Source organism: Poecilia mexicana, unplaced genomic scaffold, assembly GCF_051168715.1.
Source record: "Poecilia mexicana isolate PSO_F unplaced genomic scaffold, ASM5116871v1 scaffold_7, whole genome shotgun sequence".
NCBI classification, from domain to species: Eukaryota; Metazoa; Chordata; class Actinopteri; order Cyprinodontiformes; family Poeciliidae; genus Poecilia; species Poecilia mexicana.
The window spans coordinates 5,449,353-5,466,569 of NW_028263376.1; the positions used below are offsets into that span (position 1 = coordinate 5,449,353).

General features: G+C 38.6%; 1 protein-coding gene across 5 annotated transcripts in view; it reads right to left on the reverse strand.

The window, feature by feature from the left end:
• Positions 1–11,311, reverse strand: part of lamb2l (laminin, beta 2-like) — a 68,230-nt gene extending 56,919 nt beyond the window's left edge. Inside the window, exons 1-4 of one of the 5 annotated variants that reach the window (XM_088006918.1) lie at positions 11,245–11,275; positions 11,134–11,171; positions 6,828–6,893; positions 3,758–4,047 (exon numbers count right to left, since the gene is read on the reverse strand). The gene's annotated coding sequence lies outside the window, so the exon portion shown is untranslated. Of the gene's footprint in view, positions 1–3,757; positions 4,048–6,827; positions 6,894–11,133 lie in introns of all 5 variants that reach the window. The other 4 variants (XM_014967215.2, XM_088006917.1, XM_014967216.2 and 1 more) reach the window with 4 other exon arrangements.
• Between the last annotated feature and the right edge of the window lie 5,906 nt (positions 11,312–17,217).

Here is a 17,217-nt window from a genome sequence, read left to right on the forward strand (position 1 = left end):
TAACATTGTAGCATGATGTAAAGCTCAACAAAGTCTATTTAACATATTACTGCACCTTTCAACTAATTTGAACTGAACTAAATTGAAGAAAGACATAAAACTATATTTTACTCATGACCAATGAAGAGACATCAATTCTGATCTCGAGCAACAGAAAATTACAATGTATTCTATATTAGCCTTATGTCTAAAATGCAGTAATTACTTCATAGGGTGTTTTATGAAGCTTAAACTTTCCTGATTGTGAAACAAAGTAGACCACTCTTTAATTAGTGTGACACTGTTGTAAACTCTGCCTCCCCTCCTGCTAAACACACTGTGAGTGAACTGTATCAGGATCAAAGAATGACAGAACCTGTCTGTGATAATAGGCACCAGGGGCTCCAGGGCCATAATCCCATTATGATATCTCCATGTTTCTATAATTCCTTTCATTAAACAGCAGAGATTATTCAAGATATACCATTTGATATAACTGCACAAGCCAGCAACTAAGAAACTGAAGTAATAAAAAACAACAACAAAAAAACAGTTGCTCTGTGAAAGCACTATTGTTAAATTTTAACAGCTACATTGTTAAAAGTTCACAGATTAGCTCCACGTGACATAAAGGAGTGGCGACAGCACCGGGTCACGTTTTAACCCTGAACCCACAGCATCAAGCTGCAGAAAAGACAGGAATATGGAAGGTTTAGCAGATCTCCAGATAAGCATCAGCAACGAGTGAGACCATACTCACATGGCGCCGGGTCACTCCACTCTGCCCTGTGTGGTCAGGAGCTCTCCCTGTGTGTCTCTGCAGCCCACCGTCTCTTCAGACTATGGTCTAGCAGTGCACGTGTGCAGGTCCTGGAACCCGGCATGCGTGCATTTACGCGTGCATGAACATGCGCCCCAGAATGTGTAAAACAAACTTCAGAGCATAACTGGTGGCAGCAATGTAAAAACAGAGGGAATGCCGCTGGCCAATGGGAGCACAGGGTACCGGACGGGACCCCCTTCATTTGTCTCCTCCCAAAACTAACTCCCCCTGCCCCCCCGGCTTGTCACTGGGGCACAGGCAGTGAATGGGCGGCTATTCTTATTCTAATTTCTCTGTCAGTCTCTGGACCATTGCCTGAAAGAGGGGAACGGTCTCCAGGCCTTTGGAATGCACCACCCTTTTCTTCTGGACACTCAGGGAGAGCAAGGCAGAGGAGGCTTGAGAAAAACAGAGAGGAAGTTAAAGGAAGAGAGGAACAGAGAATAAAAGGAGGAGGGGAAACTAAAAGCAAAACTAGAATTAGAGAAGATAAAAAGAAGAGTTACACTTCTGAGGGCAAGGAAGGTGAGCCTCAGCCACAGTCTCAAGTCTTTTGGAACTTCCAACAGGTTTTACATTTGGCTCCATCCATTGTCCATTTACAACTCTGACCAGGTTCCAACAAGAAAAGTATTTCCTCAGCATGATGCTGCCAACATCATGAGTCATTGCAGGAATGGTATGTTCAGGCTGATATACAGTGTTACTTAACTAGTGTTTGCATAAGTTTAAGTAGCATTTTGTATGTTCGGTGCCAAAAATCATCCATAAAATTGTTCAAACCTAATGCAGGTTTGTATTTAAAATATGTTTTTATTCAACTGTTTCTGATAGGAAATATACAAAAATAATATAAATTAGGTAATAAATGCAGTTGAAACCAGATATTAATGTACCAAAAAGACACACACATTTTTTTCACTGACTGAAGTTATATTAGGTCAAACCCCTGTAGTTATAGGTCAGTTAGAATTACCTAAATTATTTCAATTTGCTAAATGTCAGAAAACTTACCGAGAGCAATTTTTTTTTAGAGATTTCTTGTAACTTTCCTTGAATTTAAATATATACATACATTTGGTGAGCATTAACAATAACTGTCTTTTAAACTGTATGCCTTGGGTCAAACCTTCTTGGTTCTCTTCCAGAAACCTCTGATAAGTTAAACGACACATTGCAGTTAACTGGAAGAAAACCTGCACAGCTGATGGAGCTGTGCATCAGCAAACACCGGATGCACACGTGTGTTTGCTGGGTAGTCTGAAGGAGCTGAGTGGGGGAGATGTGGGGAAGGGCTGCTCTGTGAGGCAGAAGCTCTGAGTCTGCAGCTCTAAGGAGGAGCTTCACCTTGAAGGCGGAGCTAGGTCCACCCAGGTGTTTGTCACAGCTGAATAGTTGCCATGGGAGATTAAAGGATTTCTCAAGCATGCATAAAATAATCAAGGCAACACTCCTGGTATATTTTTTATAACATGATGTAAGGCTCAAAAAAGTTGATTTTACATAATACATCCATTTAGCAGATTGCTAACAGGTAGTTTTATCTATGCATTCTGCCACAACCGGCCCTTTGAAGACATTCATGATCTGGATTTGGCCCAAAATAAAAGTGAGTTTGACACCCCTGTCATAGAGGCTGAAATGACTCCTTGCCATCACCTTAATCTTTAGCCCCATCCAAAGTCTTTATCAGTTAACTGAGGGTAACTTTCCAGAAAATATAAACAGTTGAAACTTAAAAGTATGTGAGTTTAAGGAACAGCTGGCTGAATTCATGAGTCAAATGATTTTTGCTTAATTGTTCTTTGTCGCCGATATGTGGCTAAACCTCTTTCAACTGCTATTAAAGGTGCATTCACTTTCCTCAAAACAAAGTTAACCTGAACACCCAGTCTGAAAGCAAGGTCAGCTCTTCAGAAACATCAGTAAGCCAGTTAGATAGCTGCTACCTCAAGCTACACAAAATAAACAGAATAAAGACTAAACACTCAAAAAATACATCACTTATTGTTCTCAACAGTTAGACTGTTTTTTTTTTAGCAAAAGCATTAAACTATTACAAAAAGTTGCTGCAGATCACCTGAGCTGTCTGGTAAACACCAAATCTGTTGAGGACAACTGTGTGACCTTGGTTAGATGAACTGATTGGATTGGTAGAGTGGTGCATGTTGGTGGACGTGTGCTTAGTGTATTGCAATATGTGTTGTTGCGATGCATCATGTTGTGGGTTATACAAGTCTGCGATTAAGCAGAGAACTGGGTAAAAAAAAAACGACAGGCGAGAACAAAGCAGCACATTCTGCTCTGTAGCGATGTGACCTTTGGCATCGATTAAAGTGGGACATGGAGGCTCAATGTGTCACTGAGCAAACACAGAGGAGGAGAGAGAAGCTGTCTACACAAGCTCTGCACATTAGCAGTGGAATTATCTCACTGTAGTGAAGTTTTATGTTTCAACAATATATCAGGTGACCTCAAAGGTAGTCTCAGGCCTTATTCAAAGACACTGCAGTAATAAATCTTAGGAATTTTTAGTTGAGGGTTAAGCTGTATTTCAGGAATCCCCATCCATCCATTCATGGACTACACAGGTTATACCTGCAGGATCGTGGAGGGGCCGCTGCCTAACTACAGCAGTCAATGAGTGAGAAGTGAAGCCCCAGTAGGGCAGGAGAAGCAGCTCTGTCGTCTATTGATGTTATTTGCGGATGTCTATTGTGCATCAGATTTACATGCAAATACAGAGATTCCAGTTCTGGAATTTTGTACGTAAAAAAAAAAAGCAAAACAAAAAACAAGCAAATAAGTGCACAAATGTAACGCCTTAATATCTATGTAAGTACCTAATCAAACGTAACTTGTTGAATTCCCAGCCCTACATTTAAAGGGGCAGTATTATGTAAAATTGACTTTTTTGATCCGAGTTATAATGTTATTCCTTTATCAAAATCATACCTGCAGTGTTGCCTTGATTCTTTTATGCGTGTTTAAGAAATCCTTGAATCTCCATGGCAACCATTCAGCTGTGGAAAACGCCTTGGTGGATTGATCGCAGCCTTCCTCAAACCTGCAGTTTCCAAGCTTCAGAGCATCTGCCTTACAGAGCAGCCACTTCCCTCTGCAACTCACCCCTTCAGCTCTTCAGCAGCAATTAGCAGAACGGCACATCTGCTGAGCTTATTGTACAAGCTACTTTTCAATTAAATTCTCGAGGAAGGGTAATAGAAGAGCCATGTGATGACTTCCTGAATGCAGAGAAAAGAGCAGAAGTTTTTAAAAGAGACAGAGACCCAATTTCAAGGCATTAATTACTTACTTTAATTTATTTTAAGTCATATTTGATGTACACAGCATTTTATAACAAATCAAGGTAACATAGTTCCTTGATTGTGCAATAAAATGATACTATGTACATGGAAAATGCATAACACTGCCCCTTTAACACATTGGTCAAAAAATCCACCACAAAGAGGAAAAGACATGAACAAGTCACACCTAAATACAAGTGGCAAATATATGAGAAAAAAAAAGTGCGGCAAGCCATTCTTTTTAACAGTTTGTTTTAAATTATGTCACAACCATGTACAAAATGTGTTGCTTTGAAAAGCAGCTCACCTGCTTCTGCACAGAATTAATGACCTTACTGACTGAACTCCAGTTATTATTGTGAACAACCCCATTACATAAATAAGTCATTTATTCGAAATCAGCAGCATACATGTCATAACGTTTTACAATGCCAACAAGTGTAATATTTGCAAAGTAAGAATATAACTTCTCGTAAAAAAAAAAGTGGTATTTCACTGCTAAACCTTTAATCAACAGAATAATATATAAAAGTATGGAAGATTACACTTAATGTGCTAAGACATAAAAAAATTACAAGAGCACCAGGTTTCATTCTGGGAACTTGAGCAAGCACTCAATCTCACCAAGATAGAGCAAAAACCAGTTGAAGGTTCAATGCCATAGTGGTGGCATCTGCAGACGCATCTACAGCGGGCTCAGACAAAGCAAGCTAATCTCAAGACTCTAGTCCAAACAAACCACAGGCACCACATCCATGAACAGCATAACCCGATAAGGCTGGCTCTGTGTGCGTCTCTCTCTCCCTCTGAGCTTGTCTTCAGAATTAGCAGATGAATGTCCTGAAAATACTGTGTAACTTCAGAAACTGTCAAGGTACGGTAAAACAAGGCTGGGCAGGAAGTGGTATCAGATCCTGCAGATGAGATCATACTGGAAGTTTGCTCCTTTTTTTTTTTACAGGGAGATGAGATGACTCACTTCCCTGGAAAACTTTAGATTTTAAGTAAGGGTCTATATTCTCCACAATTAACACACAGACATTGATATTTCCAGTTGTTAACTGAATTATTTTGATAAAGGTACATTCTACTTAAAAAGGCCAACTGTGATCATTTTGTCTTTGTTATTTAAAGGGGCAGCAGATAGTGCCAGTCTGTAACACAATCAAGTAACTATGTTAACTTCAGTTGTGATAAAAATGTCATAAATATCAAATATAACTTCAAAGAATTTTGACTTCTTGATTTAACAACGTGAAATTGGGCCTATGTCTCTTTAAAAAAAATCCTGCTCTTTCTGAAGCTCTGCCTTCAGGAAGTCATCACAACATGGCTCCTTTATTAACCCTTTAACAGCATTTTTATCAGAGTTTTACTGAGAAGTATAATGAGTTCAGCAGATGTGGAGTTTCACCAGGTGTTTGCTAATTGCTTCTAGCTAGTCTGAAGGAACTGAGTTAGAGAGTTGTGGGTGAGGGCTGCTCTGTGAGGTGGTTGCTTGGAAGGTTGGAAACTGCAGCTCTGAGAAGCTGTGCCTCAAAGGTGGCACTCAGTTTACCCAGGCATTTTGTATAGCTGAATGGTTGCCATGGAGATTAAAAGATTTCTCAAACTTGCATGAAAGAATGAAGGCAACACTCCCGGTATGTTTTTGATGAGGGAGTAACACCATAACATGATGTAAAGCTCAAAAAGTCCATCTTACATACTGCCCCTTTAACAGTAAATTCCGGTATGTAGTGGCTCCTCTTTCTCACAGATACTCTGTGATGTCATCTCCGATTTTAATATTTCTTTATATTAGGAGCAATCAAATATTTAGAATGCTGTTAATTATTCTAAGCTAAAATCTCAATCAGCTGAAATACAATTCATCAGGTCAAAGTTTTGTAGAAATCAGATGTCTAAAATCGGACATCAAACTTCAATCGATGTATCTGTAATTAATGTTATAACCATAGATGTGATAACAGACATGTGCATCACATGTGTTTATCCACAACTATTATTGAATTGATGATCAAGAAATTTAGAGAAATACATGGTACAACATGTTGTACTGCTGCTTTCACTGTCCATAAAAAAAAAGAGAAAAAAAAACTGAATGACAAACATAAGAGCTGGCATTCACTGAGGACAATCACTTGAAGCAAATTGGGGGTTTCCAAGCAACAAAGTGTCATCTGGAGGTAAACAATAATATGAAGAAAACACAGCTATCCATCTTCTGGACTCAAGGGTTTTTACCAATCTTCACAACATCACAATTAAATCATCTTTTTTTTTTCCTACTTCCAATTAAGAAAGCAATATAATTTTAGTGTGAATTCTTTTTCTTTTAAATTAAAAGTACAATATTTTTAATAAAACAAACCGCACGTTTGTTTTCATAAAGCAGTCTCCTAACTTTCTGGGTCTCATGTTTTTCTGTGGGTCTACAAGTTGCTGTTAATATTACCAGCAATAATATCAACAACGTTAGACAGATAGTGAACAAAAAAAAACATTAGTCCCAACGTCAAAAAGATACAGATTAGCATCTTGCATGTCTCAAGTACACACACATTGCTACAACACGTACTGTTACGTAAAATGCAGGTAGTGCTAGAAGACAGGACACGTTTAACATTGTTAAATATTACACAAAAACATAAATAGCAGACAAACTTAATTATTTTCTGTCAAACAATATTTGAATACAATAACACACTACTTACGGACAAAGATACTTGAGGCTTGAAGAAAGGTTCAAACACTGTCTGCCGCGTTGCAGGTCAAAAACGCTGGAATTTTAACGAAAACAAAACTTAACTTACATCCTGCCACAAGGGGGTAGTAAAACAACAGAAAATGAAACAAACGTCTCTAAGAAATCTTCTAAGTATCACAATACAAACTCCATGAGCCATTTCTCTTGCTTGTGCTAAGCTAACGTGCTTGCTTTGGTTGTATTTAACCAGAATACTCTGCACTTCCTGCTTTTGGAGCGGTCTCCGTCCGCTTGCCGATCACATGTGCATTCAAACCGCATCAAAGTTCACATCAATCCAACGGAGACGTAGGTTCGTAGGTGGACTAGAGTTCTGTTCTTTGGTCCACATCAGAGTTTGATTTCACATTCACACAAACTCCAAACAAACCAAATTTTCCAGAAGCGGCTTGAACAGGTCTGGTGTGAATGCACCCTAAGTCAAAAGTCACTGGAAGTTTTCTGCCCAAAATAGTATGATTTTAAAAGGACAGCAAAAAAAAAAAAAAAGACATAGCAAATCAAACAAATTGTGTTTTGTACCAAATATTTTCAAATTAATAAGATATTATTTTTTATACATTTCATCCTAAAAAAATTATGTCTGTCTGCATCATCTCCATTTGTTGGAGGCATAAATTTGTTCTTGAACAGTGATTGTGAGGCACGTAAAATTATTCCAACGGTCACATATTGGCCCCCAGGTCACTCTTTGGACTCTCCTGGTTTAAGATGACATCTTTCAATGTAAAAGAGAAACAGCTTCAAACCAAGTTCACCGGCTGGATGAAGGAGATCCTCAACTTATCTGAGGCAGAGCCCAGCCTCTTTACAGAGGAAATTCATCTCAGATTTTTTGGAAAACTTTGTCCAAAATGAAGCTATTTTGGATAAAGATGGGCTAGTGAACCGTGAGCTTTGCCATGTTACTATTACAGAAAAAACAACTGAAAGAAACAAAAAAGGAGAAAATAAAAAGGGCGTCGACCACCCAAACACAGTGCAGCTAGATACATGTTTCAGTTTAGACAAAGTGCCGACAAGGAAAAAGATTTCCTTTAAACATCTTCCTAATCCTCTGCACACATCAGTGGATCACTTCCTCGGAGCCAAAGGAAATCCCATAATTCTGTTTGGATGGTTGCTTAATGTCTGCTGGCATCATATAGCCTAGAAGGGCTATGTAAGAGAATTTAAAGATTTCAGAAGGAGTTTAGTCTCTCACTGAGCTGTACACAGCCATTTCCCTTGGAACTTCAAAGAAAGAAAACTAGCATCTCCTTCCGCTACCTCACGCCCACAAGACTTACTCTATGCACACAGAAGAACTTTTACAGATTAACATACAGTATTTAGGAAAGATGTTCTGAAAGGAGGATAATTTAGTGACAGGCTATAGACAAGATCACCACCGAGAAATTCTTAGTTATAATGCTTTCTCTTTGTATGAAACCAATCGTTTCAATAAACCTCCTCTTCTGCTACGCTACAGCTTTTTCCTAATCACAGAGCCTGTAATGAATGCTAGGCTAGTTAGCATAGCCACAGAGGACAAGTGGTTTTCCTGTAACAGCAAGTTGTTTCTCCGCCATTAGTACATTTAGCAGCATGTACTTGAGGTTGACTGACAGCACTAAGACCTAAGAAACTCTGGATCTCATGGGAAAAGGGGCTGGTTTTTATCAGGCTAATGTGAAATAAACACAATAAAATATCACAATGCCAAAGAAGAAAAACAGCAGAAAAGCAGCTATTACTGCTCATCCCTCTGGGAGGTTTTGAAAAGCCATTTATAAACCATTTAAAAACAATCAAATTCCAAGACTCGTCTGGCATGAATTATGTTCATTGCACCCAAATGAACAACAAGACTTCTGGAACAATGCCTTTTGAACAGATGAGACTAAAGTAAGATGTGGCCAAAATGAACAGCAGAAAATCCATCATATGAGCTAAAACACTTTAAACCTATCGTCCATTATGGTGGTGGAGGGATGGTGATTTGGGACTGTTTAGCATCAACATGACATGGGCACATTTCAATCATTGAGTCGACAACAAGCTCCTTTGTATACCAATGTATTCTAGAGGCAAATGTGCGACCATTTGCCCTACAAGTAAAGCTCAGCCTAATTTAACATTGGCCCAGTCAAAGCCCAGGCCTGAAACAGACTGGGATACTGAGTTTGGATCTTAACAGAGCTGTGCAGTAGTAAATAAAAACATTTCAGAAACTATTTTTATTTATGAAACTTCCTTAGCTTTCATTATGTTATCTGTAAAACACATAAGAAAATATAGTCAAAACCCAGCCAACTGGTGGTCTACATATATTAAAAGCAGCCAGTCTGAAACATTTTCTGCTCATCTCCTGCACATGAGCAGTTGAACCGCTTCTCAACCTTTCAGGGATCTAGGCTGGAGTTGATCGGAGCGGTAGGGTCACAAACCAGGTCCCTGAGCTGATTAAAGCCACACTAAGCCCTGCACAGCCACACAAGCACGCCTCACTACCCAGAGAAGTTGGTGAAACGAATGAATAGTTGCAAGGTACAAGATAACATTCTGTTAAAATAAATGATCTTTTCATTAAAAGGAGAATTTAAAATGTACACTAGTTGTACAGATAATTGCAGATAATGACTTGAAAGACAATAACTTGAAATAACTTTAAGACAGCAAATAACTGCTGTTTTATGTGGTAGGAATCTGTTTCAGCAACGTGAATCCATCTAGAGAGGCACAACCAAACACCAACATTTTGGTTTTTTAGTAACTCATTCAAGCAGAACATATTCCTGAAATTAGCTGGTACAAATGCTTTTTGATGGCTTATTAAAGAACTTTTTATTTCTTGTGGCAATGTTGAGGAGTTTCTCTGGTGATAAGGTGAGCAGAAGATGTTTGATGTTGCTGTAGCTGCAGATAATCCAGCTGCTGCTGCAAACACAGCAACAGGAAAGACAATTCAAAGGCTTCGTACACCTGAACAAATTGAGAACTATCTTGCCACATATTATAATGAAAAAAGACCTGATATATTTGATTTGTAGAGGTGGATGAAACATAATATTGTATTTAGGAGAACAAGCAGAGACTCGATACAAGCTGTGCTTTTGAGGAAATGAAAGCATTCCTGATGTTTTTTGGGCTTCAAAAAGGTTTCACAAACTATCCTTAAAAGACAGCAACATATTTACTTATTGTAAATAGGTTTTTTAATTATATATATCAGTAAATCGATGACGAAGATGGTTTAATACCTGATGCATTGAACGGGCAATGCAGGTTGTGGAGAATACTGAACCGAGGTGGGTGTCAAGGATTCTTTCGCAGGTTTGTTGTGTTTGGTACCATGTTCTTTGCTTTTGATGATAATGGAGCTGATGGTACTTTGGGGGGATCATCAGAGATTTAGTTTTGTTTTGTTTTTTCACAACCGAACCTTGATTCTGAACAACGCCTTGGTGTTCGTAGTGTTTGGTTAGTGGTGGTGTTCCAGCCTATGGAGCCTATCTACTGACAGACTGCACACAGGTGGACTTCATTTCACCAAACGTGACTTCTGAAGGTTGCACCAGAACTTTTTACAAGCTTCATACCTGAAGGGTTGAATATATATGCACATGCCAATTTTCAGCTTTTACTTAAAAAAAGTTTATACATCAATTGCCTTTTATGATTTTAATTCACCAACTTAGAATATTTTGTGCAAATTCATCAAAAACCCATTTTAAATACAGCTTGTGACTTAGCAAAAGACAAAAAAGAGAGGTTGAATACTTCTGTAACTATTACTCAAAAATGCTTATAAAAGTGTGAAACGGAAAAATACAGCATATTTTATGATAATGAGCTATATCTCTCCTTGTTGAGATTATTCTATTAGTATGTACCACTTGTTGTCTTGCAGGATTTCACCCAGTGAGGTAAAACCTCTCTTTGCACAATCAATGCATCGCCACAAAAACACTCCAAATAAAATTCTCAGACTATGTGCTTTCATTTTATGGCTGTACTTGGGAGTTTTATTGTATTTGGTTATGATCTGAAGAAAAAGCTCAAAACATCCAGAGGTGTAAATACTTTAACCCCACCAGGAATGCAACTGATTTCTCTTCATGAAGACCCACAGTAAGAAGGTCTGAGCCGCAGACCCATCCTTCTCTTCTCAGCGGACTGTTCATGTTTTGTGCATGTTGTGTTTCCTGGATATCACACAGTAACAAACAATCTGACTGATAGAAAACTAAAACTAAAACCAGAAAACTCACCTGTTCTGCTGTGTGTTGGACTCCTCTGCATCAGACAGCTGCGCAAAAAACACACACAGTCAAACTTTCTTTCTTTTTGCTTTTCTGTCTCTTACGCACACAGGAACTCACTTTGTTCCACACACTCCGACATGCCCCGTCCCGCCGCGGCAGCACGCCAGTGTGAGCTCAGTCTCCGGTTCCGCTGAGGAGGGCAAGGTGGAGGGCTGGGCCCCGACTGCAGGAGGAGGGCCCATCGGTTCGTCAGGTAGGCGCCACCCACGATCATGCCGAGCCCACTGATCTCAATCATCTGCAGAAATTCGTCAGTGCTCAACCAGAACCAGTCCCTACGCAGAGTATGGAGATAGTATGGAGATCTTTTTTTCATCTTTTGAACTTGAACTTGAGAGCAAAAAGATCAGAAAGCATTCACACAAAGAGTTTCAAAGATGACCTTTTACACGGAAATAGAAGGGAATGTTTTTATTCACCCATATATCTCAGTGGGGACGGGATTAATAATCACTACTGCAAATAATGTTCTCTTCCTGCTGTGGGCTCCGGAGCTGATGCCGCCCCTTGTGGTGGTCTAAGGATATAACAACTTCAATACAAACCCTGAATGATTAAGGGCTGAATTTTTGAATGATTTTTGATTCAGTCACGAAGTTCGTTTCTAATAAGAAATGATTCTGAAAGACGATCAAACAATGTTTTTTTGAAAAATAGTAAAAATTATGGTAACTTAATTTTCATTTCATTGAGGGAAACTGATGCAACACTTCAGACATGGTTTGGATTAGACAAGCGAAATTTTTACACAGTAAACTTGCATCTGTCTGTTAATAGCTATAACCATTTAAAGCTGATTAAAGAAAGTAAAATTTTCACAATTTGCATCTGAATGCAAAAAAGGTCAGCTGTTGCACACAACCCTGCACCAGGCACAATTAAAACATTTTACAAATACAATATTTTACTGTTTATAAAATGACGATGATTATAAATGTATTGATTTTTATATTAGAATATGCTATATTATTAAGATGCTATTTACCACTTTCGATCAGATGACAATTATGTATTTACCTATAAGCATGGATATAGAAGAGTAAATTGATATAAACTACAGAAAGCTGTCAGTGACATAGGAAGAATGAAACAATTTGTGAGCCAATTAACTTAGTTTTCCAATTGTCATTAAAAGACTTCTACAAATACCCGTAGCATTGAGCATTTGCTTTTAGATTTGATCTGATTGGGTTCGTCTTCACACATGTTCAGATTATGTTGATCGTATGTTCAACATAATCTGAGATGTCAGTGATCACAGCATTCAGCCCTTGGTTAGGTTTAGGTTAGGAGGATGTCTCGGCTCATCACGGAGAGGATTTGTACCCAGGGAATTATCAAGAGACGACGACAGTCTCAATCATTGAGCTCATTATGTGGAGCCAGCCAGCTCAGCTGATATCCTGTTTCTCTGTCCAACGGTCGCCTATAACATGAAAGGTTGCCTCCCTCACAAAAGGTCCCTGTGTATTTATGTGCTTCAAAGTCTGGTGGGTTTAGTTCTTGACTTACAAATGACCTGGCTGTTATTTACATTCAAAGGTAAATAAAAGTAGTAGTATGATTTAAAATACTCTTTTGGGAGGGGGTGAGAAGAGGTTTTTCAACATATATTTGGAAAGCTTTTTCAGTCTGAGAACCACTTAACCCATCTGACAAACACTCAAGGACCACCTATCTTGAAATTCCCTGCAATAAAACATGTTAACACTACCTGAAATGAGACATTAAACATTTGAAATAAATCAGTCTGTATGTAATGAATGAATATAGTTTTTGAATGAAATTACTAATTTAAATCAACTTTTTCATGATATTGTAATTTTATGACCTGCACCTGCAGCTGTATATTTGATCGTGCAGAATTCATTGTTTATACGGGCAAAAAGAAAAAAAAAACTACCGGTAATTGCTCTCGGAGGCCCCCTGATGGCCGCGGAAGGTCACGCTTTACCGGTGAGTTGCCGTGCAATGTGCAGTGCGCATCCAAACCTCCAAAGTACAAAAGGAAGATAAGTAAGCAAAAATAATGTCGCAACAAAAGAACGTATCCCTCAGATACGGACAAAAGATAGAGGAAGAATGGAGAGAAAAATAGCCAAAATAAAGGTATGGTTTCGTGTCTCTTGGTAATGTAATGTTTGTCAAAAAGATATTTGTGGAGCTGCTAATAGAAAATTAGCTTAATGGTGACCTTGAACGGTCCAGTTCAACTGAGTTTTAACTTTAAATTAGTTTATTCTCTTGGTTGGCCCTATAAGTTTCTGAGTTTTTTGGGGGGCATGATTGATAATGTTTAATAATAATAAAACTTCTCAATTTCTGACATTATGTAGAAACATGTTTTTACATCAGGCTACTAGAATGATGTCAATGAGCTGTAGCTGATGAAATGTTGCTTGCTGCTGAGTACAAGAATTGATATGGCTAAAATAAACATTTTTACAGCCTCTGCAGGAGCACTGTTAAAATCATTTGCCCAGTACCGGTCCACATTCTCAAGTGAGAAAGCCTTCACCTAGTATAAATGTAATTTTTACTAGAAAATTTTTAGCAAGAATTTTAGCACAGTTTCAACTAAAAACCCACAGAATAGCTCACATAACTCCTGTTTTGGCCTCTCTGCATTGGCTCCTGGTGTATTTTAGGACTCATTTTAAAATTTTGGTTTTGGGTGTGCTGTGGTGGCGCAGGGGTTAAGCACAACCCACATATAAAACTTTTGGTTTTAACTTTTAAGGCAATTGATGGTGAGGCTCCCAAATATACAGGTCCTTCTCAGAAAATTAGCATATTGTGATAAAGTTCATTATTTTCCATAATGTAATGATAAAAATTAAACTCATATATTTTAGATTAATTTCACACCAACTGAAATATTTCAGGTCTTTTATTGTTTTAATACTGATGATTTTGGCATACAGCTCATGAAAACCCAAAATCCCTGTCTCAAAAAATTAGCATATCATGAAAAGGTTCTCTGAACGAGCAATTAACCTAATCATCTGAATCAACAAAGTAACTCTAAACACCTGCAAAAGGTTCCTGAGGCTTTTAAAAACTCCCAGCCTGGTTCATTACTCAAAACCGCAATCATGGGTAACACTGCCAACCTGACTGCTGTTGGCACCCTCAAGCAAAAGGGTAAGACACAGAAAGAAATTTCTGAATGAATAGGCTGTTCCCAGAGTGCTGTATCAAGGCACCTCAGTGGGAAGTCTGTGGGAAGGAAAAGGTGTGGCAGAAAACGGTGCACGAGAAGAGGTGACCGGACCCTGAGGAAGATTGTGGAGAAGGGCCGATTCCAGACCTTGGGGGACCTGCGGAAGCAGTGGACTGAGTCTGGAGTAGAAACATCCAGAGCCACCGTGCACAGGTGTGTGCAGGAAATGGGCTCAGGGAAGCAGCACTGGACTGTTGCTCAGTGGTCCAAAGTACTTTTTTCAGATGAAAGCAAATTTTGCATGTCATTCGGAAATCAAGGTGCCAGAGTCTGGAGGAAGACTGGGGAGAAGGAAATGCCAAAATGCCAGAAGTCCAGTGTCAAGTACCCACAGTCAGTGATGGTCTGGGATGCCATGTCTGCTGCTGGTGTTGGTCCACTGTGTTTTATCAAGGGCAGGGTCAATGCAGCTAGCTATCAGGAGATTTTGGAGCACTTCATGCTTCCTTCTGCTGAAAAGCTTTATGGAGATGAAGATTTCATTTTTCAGCACGACCTGGCACCTGCTCACAGTGCCAAAAGCACTGGTACATGGTTTACTGACCATGGTGTTACTGTGCTCAATTGGCCTGCCGACTCTCCTGACCTGAACCCCTTAGAGAATCTGTGGGATATTGTGAAGAGAAAGTAGAGAGACGCAAGATCCAACACTCTGGATGAGCTTAAGGCCGCTGTTGAAGCATCCTGGGCCTCCATAACACCTCAGCAGTGCCACAGGCTGATTGCCTCCATGCCACACCGCATTGAAGCAGTCATTTCTGCAAAAGGAATCCCGACCAAGTATTGAGTGCATAACTGAACATAATTATTTGAAGGTTGACTGAAATATGCTAATTCTTTGAGATAGGAATTTTGGGTTTTATTGATGTCAAGATACTTTTGAGCTGCTTCCACAATTATTTAGATTACTTTCTGTTTTCCTCTCTGTTTGGGCAGTGCAATAACCTCTACCATGAATAAAATAACAGCAGGGCCGAGCGCAAATCGTGACACCGCACCTACTAATGGCACTTCCGGTGGCAGGTGTGACACCTGCCACAAGTGCCACTGCTTTCGGGACTAGCTGCCAGAGTTGCCACTGCGTTCGGCTGACTTCGGCTGACCTCGGCACCTCTTACTGGCACTTCCGCTGACACCTGCCACAAGTGCCACTGCTTTCGGGACTAGCTGCCAGAGTTGCCACTGCGTTCGGCTGACTTCGGCTGACCTCGGCAACTCGTACTGGCACTTCCGCTGACACCTGCCATTAGTGCCACTGTTTTCGGGTCTAGCTGTCAGTGTTGCCACTGACTTAGGCAAATGGACTACATATCCCATGATGCTTTATTACTAGTAGAAGAAGAACTTAAAGACAGACGAAGAAGACAGAATTTAATAAGTTTTTTTTCGCAGAAATACTTATGTTAGCTGAATTCCTACACGTTTTGTATATCATGTATGATTCGTTCATCCTATTTATTCACTAAAGTTCATCTGAATAATCCAGCCGACTCCTTTCGTCTTTGAATTAATCAAATACACAGCAGGTATCAGGGATGCCATTGGTTTCGTCACCTTTATAACAACTGAGTCTGGCTTCCACTAGAGCTGCCGTTAGGTGTCCAGGATGTTTCAGAGCTGTCACAACTGGTGCCGATGTTTTGGGGGATGGCAATGACAGTTTTTTGAAAACGTGTTACTTATAATGCGTGTTTATAAAAAAAAAATTCAATGGTAATTGGTTATTTATCCATTTAACACCTTGAATATTTTTGACTGAGTTTAATTCAAGCAAGATGGCCGGTTGAATTGAATATACTATAAAGTGTCACTATTACAGTGGAACCTGTCACTATGTTCAAGGACACATCTGGTTAATCACACATCACTGATAGTTAATAGGACTTTTTACTTAATCAAAATGACATTCAACCCTTGCCTATGTTTATATCGCAGAATAGTGGCTGACATGGTGCAACAGGAAGCCAAATGTTGCAACTGGATAATAGTAATAATAATCAGACTCTGTATAACGTATATTGTAGAAATTAATAAAGTTTGAAAAATAAATTTAAGCTTAATGATCATAATTTCTCATGGAGGAATAATAAGTTATTTGATCCTGATGTAGTAAATTCACACATTGACTAAACATGAATTTTACAGCAGACTTCAAATTGCTGTTTAAAGTATTTACATACAATGGCTAATAAATATTGACAAATCAATTACTATGCATATACTTTGTGACATAAACTTGAAAACATGTTGAAACATATCTGCCAAATAAAATAATATGTAAGCAGCACAATTTTCTTTGAAAAAAGCATTTTCATCTTAAGTATAACCCAAAGTAATTTTTATTTCCAAAAATATGTAACAATCTTGTTCTTAATGCTGCTTAGGATTCACACATTGTCAAATTTTTTGAGGTGTAAATACTTTGTGTTTTGACTTATCAATATTCAATATTGGTGTAAAAAATTTTGAAGGTGGTTTAACTTGAAAGTGAAAGTCCTCCTGCTGCCTTGAAAATGTTATTGAAATGCATTTTGTAGCTCAGATTTGAGTCATTTTCTCATCTTTGAATAAGAAAACTTTGAAGACAATGAACAGAACCAGAAACAAACACAGAGAAGCAACCTTCATGTATGCCACACAAATCTGTAATAAACTTGACAAATAATGAAAAATAGTGGGGATTAAATTTAATAAATAAAAACAAGTAATAACTATTTAAAACTGGTTAACAGGCATTTTTGGAAAATTATGATAACATGTTTTTTTTTTTAAATTGCATTATCTTAACAAAAAACAATGAAAGTTAT